The sequence below is a fragment of the Meles meles genome, chromosome 15 (assembly GCF_922984935.1).
Source record: "Meles meles chromosome 15, mMelMel3.1 paternal haplotype, whole genome shotgun sequence".
In the NCBI taxonomy this organism is placed as follows: domain Eukaryota; kingdom Metazoa; phylum Chordata; class Mammalia; order Carnivora; family Mustelidae; genus Meles; species Meles meles.
In genome coordinates, this window is record NC_060080.1 from 25,851,373 (window position 1) to 25,859,477 (window position 8,105).

The following is an 8,105-nucleotide window of genomic DNA, read 5'->3' on the forward strand; positions in this document are numbered from 1 at the left end:
TTCTTCCTCTCTCTCTGCCTGCCTCTCTGCCTACTTGTGATCTGTCTGTCAAATAAATAAATAAAATCTTTTAAAAAATACATTTAAAAATTTTTAAAAAGATTTTGTCAGAGAGCCAGGCAAGTGCCCATTTTTTAATTTTTTAAAGATTTTATTTTATTCATATTTTAAGATTTTATTTGAGAGAGAGAGAGCACAGGTGCAGGGGAGAGGCAGAAGGAGAGGGAGAGGGAGAAGCAGACTCCCCAATGAGCACAGAGCTCCACGTGGGGCTTGACCGCAGGACCCTAGTATCATGACCTGAGCCAAAATCAAGAGTCTGACACTTAACCAACTGAGCCATGCAGGTGCCTCTTAAGATTTTATTTTTAATGGTTGTTATTAATAAAGCTACTATGCATATTTCTGTACAAGTCTTTGTGTAGACATAGGTTTTCATTAGATAAATATTTAGGATTGGAATCGATAGGTCACATGGTAAATATATGTTTAACTTTCTAAAAAACTGCCAAATAGTTGTCTTTATGTGTTAGAATTCCAGTTGGTCTACGTCCTCTCCAATATTTAGTATTATCAGTCCTCTTAAATGTAGTTATTCTAATGAGTCTGCAGTGTGGTTATAAATTTATATTTCCATTCTGACTAATGATCTTGGGCACCTTAATGTGCTTATTGGCCAAATGAATATCTTCTTTCAGGAAATATATCTTTGAATCCTTTGTCCATGTTTTTTTTTTTTTAAAGATTTTATTTATTTGACAGAGAGAAATCACAAGAGAGGCAGGCAGAGAGAGAGGAAGGGAAGCAGGCTCTCCGCCGAGCAGAGAGCCCGACGCGGGACTCGATCCCAGGACCCTGAGATCATGACCTGAGCCGAAGGCAGCAGCTTAACCCACTGAGCCACCCAGGTGCCCCCTTTGTCCATGTTTTAATGACAATGAGTTATAAAAATTTTCTAAGTACTCTAGAGACAAATCATTTGTCAGATATACGGATTGTGAAGATTTTCTTTCAGTCTGTGGTTTGTCTTTTCATTGACTTAATTTCTTCAAGTTTCAAAATGTTGTGAAGCTCAATTCAGCATTTATTTCTTTTATGAGTTATGCTTTTTGTATCATAGTTAAGACCTTTGTTAATCCAGGGCAGCAAAGATTCCATCTGTAATTTTAATTCTCCTTTGCCCTGTAATATAATATAGTCAGAGGTTCTGGGTATTAGGAACGGATATCTTTGGGGAGTCATTATTCTGCCTACCATGTATGTCCATTATCAGAATGAAGAACTTCTCTTCTGTTCCTACTTTGTTGAGTTTTTTTCTTGTTTTTTAAAAATTTTATTTTTTATTTTATTTTAATTTTTATTTTATTAAAAATTTTCTTATTTGATTATAGTTGACACATAATTTACATTGTTTTCAGGTGTACAACATAGTGATTCAAGATCTCTCTGTTATGCCATGCTCACCAAAGTGTAGCTACCATCTATTGCCCTATAACACTATTACAATATCATTGACTATATTCTCTATGTTGTGCCTTTCATTCCAGTGATTTATTTATTCCATAACTGGGAGACTATATCTTCCTCAACCCTTCACCCATTTTCTGAGTGTATTTTATCAAGACACATACTATTTACGGTTTGCCTCCCACACTGTGAAGTGTTTCACACTTACTGTGTCATTTAACTCTTACCTATGACATGATTATCATCCTCAATTTACAGAACTGAGGGTTAGAAAATGCAATAACCTCCCAGAGTAATATAACTAATACTTAGGATTAGAATTGATGGGCCATATGGTATAGGAGAAGTAAAATTTGAACAGAAATTCATTAAGACTAAAAGCCAATGTTTTAGTAACTACCAAAATAAATTTGAGTTTAAATGTTCTTCATTTTCTGCATAAGGTCATCCAGTTATCTCTTTATTTTTATTTAAAAATTTTATTTATTCAACACAGAAAGAGAGCAAGAGCACAAGCAAGGGGAGTGGGAGAGGGAGAAGCAGGCTCCCTGCTGAGCTGAGAGCCCAGTACAAGAGTCCATACCGGGACTCCGGGATCATGACCTGAGCAGAAAGCATATGCTTAACTGACTGAGCCACCCAGGCACCCCATCCACTTATCTTTTTAAACAGCTTTATTGACACATAATTCACATACCTTACAATTCACTAATTTAAGGTGTATAATTCAGTAACTTTTAGTATATTCTCAGAATTTTATATCATTACAATTTTAGAACATTTTCATTATCCCCAAAAGAGAATCTGTACTCCTTAGCTATTACCACTAACCCCAATCCCCCCCACCCCTATGCAACAAATCTACTGTCTCTACAGACTTGCCTATTCTGAATATTTCATATAAATGGAATTACAATACATGGTTGTCTATAAATGGCTTCTTTTACTTAGCATAAGATTTTCAACATTTATCCCTGTTGTAGCATGTATCTGCCCTTCATTACTTTTATTTTATTTTATTTATTTGACAGAGAGAAATCACAACTAGGCAGAGAGGCAGGCAGAGAGAGAGGAGGAAGCAGGCTCCCCACGGAGCAGAGAGCCCGATGTGGGGCTCGATCCCAGGACTCTGGGATCATGACCTGAGCCGAAGGCAGAGGCTTTAACCCACTGAGCCACCCAGGCGCCCCCCTTCATTACTTTTTATTGCCAAATAATATTTCATTATATGGATGTACCAAATTTTACTTGTTCTTGTGGATTAGAACTTCTTCATTTTTGGCTATTATGAATGACGCTGCCACGACCATTAGTGTAGAAGCTTTTGTGTGGACACATACTTCATTTCCCTTTGGCACGTACGTAGGAGTAAAACTGATAGATCATATAGGTCATTTGAGTAAATGACATACTGTTTTCCTAAGCAGTGGCACTACTTGACATTAATGAGGATAGTGTGTGATGGTCCCAATTTCTCCACATCATTTAAAAAAAGGATTTTAAAAATGTATTTGAGAGAGACAGAGAGTGCAGAAACTGGTGCAGGGGAAAGCCAGAAGGAGAAGCAGACTCTCCACTGAGCAGGGACTCCCCCCGCCCCCCAATGCACAGCTCCATCCCAGGACCCTGGGATCATGACCTCAGCTGAAGGCAGATGGTTAACTGACTGAGCCATCCAGGCGTCCCATCGCCACATCCTTGTCGACACTTGTCATTATCTGTCTTTTCTACTACAACCATCTTATTGTGTGTAAAGTGGTATCTCATTTTGTTTGCATTCATTTGTTCTTTCACTTATTTATTTTTTACATAAAAAATAAATAAAATTTTTACATAAAAAATAAATAAGTGCTACCTTACAATCCAGCAATTGCACTACTAGGTATTTATCCCAAAGATACAGATGTAGTGAAAAGAAGGACCATATTCCCCCAATGTTCATAGCAGCCATGTCCACAATAGCCAACTTGTGGAAAGAGCAGAGATGCCCCTCAATGGATGAATGGCTAAAGAAGATGTGGTGCATATATACAATGGAATATTACTCAGCCACCAGAAAACACCATTTGCATTGACATGGATGGAACTGGAGGGAATTATGCTGAGTGAAATAAGTCAAGCAGAGAAAGATAATTATCATATGGTTTTGCTCATGTGGAACATAAGGAATGGCACAGAGGACCACAGAGGAATGGAATGGGAAAACTGAATGAGAAGAAATCAGAGGGACATAAATCATGAGAGACTCTGGACTCCAGGAAATAAATAGGGTTATAGAGGGGAAAGGGGTTGGAGAATGGGGTAACCAGGTAATGGTTATTAAGGAGGGCACATGTGGTGATGAGCACTGAGTGTTATACACAACTGATGAATCGTTGAAAAGTACATCAAAAACTAATGATGTACTATATGCTGGCTAATTGAGCATGATGAAAAAATAAATAAGTTAGTAGATAAATAGAACAATGACATATTTGTGATAAGTGCTAGGAAAGAAATAATCAGGATACTAAAATAGAGACTGATGCAGTAGCCAAGGAATCTAGAAAGTTTACATTTAAGCTGGGGTCTTAAGGGTGAATTTAACCAGTCCTTAAATTGCCAGGAAAGAACCTTCCAAGCAGAAGAAAGCAAGCACAGAGGCTTAGAGGTAAGAAAGATCTTGGCTAATTCTAAAAAATGAAAAAAAAAAAAAAAAGCCAGAATAACAGCTTGCAAGTAGGAGAGTGACATGAAAGGAGTCTGGGGAGGAAAGCAAGAGATAGTAAGGAATTTGGATTTTACACTACATACAGTGGGAAGCCATGGAATGATTCTACATTAAACATGGCATCATGGTGTTTGCGTTTTAAATGGCTGCTGTAGCTGCTCCATTATAAAACCAGTTAAAAAGTGATTGCAGTTGTTCACATGAGAGATAATAGTAACTTGAATACGTGTGGTGGCATCAAAGATGGAGAGAAGTGCTTTCCAGCTCTGTGTGAGAGGTAGAACAAGCAAGACTGAATGGGACTCCGGTGAGTGACAGACAAGAGTCAGCAACGGCACTTTAGTTTCTGTCTTAATGAAGAAGTGGATGAGGATGCCATTTACCAAAACAGAAAACCAACAAGTGAAAAATGAATTAGCACCGGTATGGCATACTGGTCCTTATGTAATGACCCTACCAAGTGCTTAAATACATTCTGAGAGCTTTCAATTCCATTTTTCCAGATTTACCATCTATTCCTTTAAGTGTACACAACATCTGCTTCCTTGGCTATAAATTTAATGACAGTTGCCTGGGGTCAGGGATTTATTTACCTCTACACTACAGTTTTTGCATTATATTCTTCTCTCACTAGCATTAACTAAAAATTGAAAACACTTCCTTTCATTCCCATTCAGATGTCTCTCCTACCCACTATTTAGACTCTGTCCACTTTTCAAGTACTTTGAAGTATCATAAGGTAATTGAAATCAATGAAATGAAAATTGACACAACAAAATACGTATCACTCATCAAATTAGCATGTTTGAAAAAATGATTATAGCTAGTGTTGATAATGGAAATGGAGTAGGGAAAAAAGTACTCTTACACTCAGCCAATGGCGGTACAACTTGTTACCTCTATAACAGGACAAGTTAGCAATATGTACTTAAACACTATAGAGATTTGTACCCTCTTTGACCTCAGTTATTTCTCTTTGAAAATCTTATCCTAGAGAAACATTCATGAATATGTACAAAGCTGAAAGTTTGTTTATCATGGTACTGTTTATAATTATGAAAATTTGGAAGGAAATCCAATGTCCAAAGATAGGGAATTTTCTTTAATAACTATAACATCTTCACTAAATGAAATAAAAGGCAGCATTATAAACATAGAAAAATATATGGTGACATTTAAAATATTAATGTTGGGGCACCTGGGTGGCTCAGTGGGTTAAAGCCTCTGCCTTCGGCTCAGGTCATGATCCCAGGGTCCTGGGATCGAGCCTCGCATTGGACTTTCTGTTTGTGAGGGAGCCTGCTTCCTCCTCTCTCTCTGCCTGCCTCTCTACCTAATTGTGATTTCTGTCTGTCAAATAAATAAAATATTAAAAAAAGAAAATATTAATGTTATAAAACAGTGTGTATGAGATAATATATTTTATATACAAAATCCTTAAAAAAGGATTGTAAAAATTTACATGAAGATGTTAATGGTATTTACCTCTATAGGTAATACAATAGGGTGGTTTTTCCTTTCTATTTTCTCTAATAAGTATGCATTAATTTTAAGATGAAAAAAGTTATAAAGACAACCAAAAAACAAGCCATGGGTTTCCCACTGGAGTTTGAGGTAGTCTCTGTGACTATCACAGTTAAAGTTTCTTAGTCTGAGTAAACTAGCCCTCTTAAACAATAGTTAAAACATGAAAGTCAAATTAGCAAATGAAACATAGCATTTGAAGATCAACAAAACCATTATTTAAAGAACCAAAAGAGGACATGAATTCCTGAAACAGGATTCCAGAGACAAGAACCACAGTCTGAAAATCTCCTGACCTCAGCTGCCCAAAGTCTGGATTGGAGGAATGGATGTCTACAATTTACTAAGATTATATGACAATCCAGTGACCGAGAATGCAGCAGCCCTTCACAGCAACATCAAAACTACTCTTTTAAGTTCTGTTGTGGCTACAGCAAGTTGAATGCAAGGTGTCACATTCAGTAAACAACCAGAGTTGTGTGAAGTGACCCACTAACTTGGATAGAGCCAAAACCCAAACAAAACAAAACACCACCACCACAAAACTTAAACATCAAAGGGGGAATAATGAACTCTCAAGAGTAGCAAAACACAATGAGGTTTCAGAGCATTGAGGTTGCAACCCTGGAGTCAGATTACCAGGGTCCACATCCTGCTTTTGCCAATTAGTATTTCCGTGATCTTTGGCAAGTGATTAACTTTTATATGCCTCATATTCCTATTTGTAAGAAGGGGAAAGAATACCTACTTCATGGGGCGCCTGGGTGGCTCAGTGGGCTAAAGCCTCTGACTTTCGCTCAGGTCATGATCCCAAGGTCCTGGGATCGAGCCCCGCATCGGGCTCTCTGCTTGGTAGGGAGCCTGCTTCCTCCTCTCTCTCTCTCTCTCTATGCCTGCCTCTCTCCCTACTTGTGGTCTCTGTCTGTCAAATAAATAAATAAAATAAAAAAAAAGAATACCTACTTCATGAGTTTGTAATGAGGATTAAATGATTTAATGTAAAACATTTACAGTAGTGGGGTGGGGGAGGCACAGTTGGTTGGGTATCTGACTCTTAGGTTTGGCTCAGGTTGTGGTTTTGGGGTTGTAGGAGTGAGCCCCGTGTTGGGCCCCATGCTCAATGTAGAGTCTGCTTGAGATTCTCTCTCCCTTTCCTGCTGCCCCTCCCCCTCCCTTTTTCTGGAATAAATAAGAAAATCTTAAAAAAAAAAAACACTTAGAGTATTACTTGGCACATAGTAAGTGCCATGAAACTGTTAGCTAAAAGTATCCTTGAAGTGTTACTATTATTGTTATATATCTAATTGGAGTTTCAAAAGGAGAGGAGAGAGAGAAGAGTAGTGGCACTATTAGAAGAGATAATAACTAAAATTTTCAGGAACTGAAGAAAGACAACAACCTTGAGGTTCAGGTTACCCAATAAATTCCAAGCAGTATACCCCAAAAGAAATCCATACCACTTACTCATTTCCAATTCCATTCTCTGCAAACAGAAAGGCAAACACATATTAAAAGCAACCAAAGAAAATAGAGAAATCATCTTCAGTCAAATGAAGCTCATTTCCCAACAGCAACTAGAAAACGAAAGAGAGTGGAATATCTTCAATGTGCTGAAAAGACTTTTTAAGATTTTTTTTTTTTATTTATTGAAAGAGAGAATCTTGCTTCCAAAGAAAGGAAAAAAGAATGAAGGTGATCAAAGCATAAGGGGCTTGTGGGACACCATCAAGTGGACAAAATACATATTATGGAAATACCAGAACGAGGAGAGAGAGAGAGAAAGGGATAGAGAAATTATTTGAAGATAAAACGACTGGGAATGTGCAGTTTTTAGAAGAGAGAGTTGAAGAACCAGAGGAGTCACCAACTGACTTGAAAAGCTAAGCACATCCAACTCCTGAAGTGAGCGTGACAAAAATCAGTTCATCTGGGTAGCTATCACCTCTGTGGGGTCACAGCTAATTGTTTAGTGGCCTCTGTTGGTTGACAGGGTTCCCAAATAGCAAGAACACTTGAACGTAAACCATAGGACCATCAGGAGAAGCTGGAACTCACTGCATTTGTTCATCACCACATCTAAGACGACACAATGGCTACTGCTTCACTTCTACCTTACAAATCTTACAAAACTATTCTTTTGAGAAACTCTAACCTGAAGGCATTTAGGAATATGAATTCTACAAGTCATTGTTCTAACTTAACTGAGTGTATCCAGTACAAATGATCACATCCTTCAAATGTTTGCTCAACTGTCACTTTCCCAATTTTGCCTATTCTGACCATCCTATTTTATTTTTTTAAATATGTAATGCTTCATGAATTTGTGTGTCATCCTTGCACAGGGGCCATGATAATCGTCTCTGTATCATTCCAATTTTAGTATATGTGCTGCCGAAGCGAGCAC

At 37.7% G+C, this 8,105-nt stretch overlaps 1 non-coding gene across 1 annotated transcript; it reads right to left on the reverse strand.

Moving 5' to 3' along the window:
* Positions 1-7,998: 7,998 nt before the first annotated feature.
* On the reverse strand, positions 7,999-8,105 carry LOC123926244. Its single transcript, XR_006815178.1, has one exon. It is a non-coding gene; the product is annotated as a U6 spliceosomal RNA (small nuclear RNA).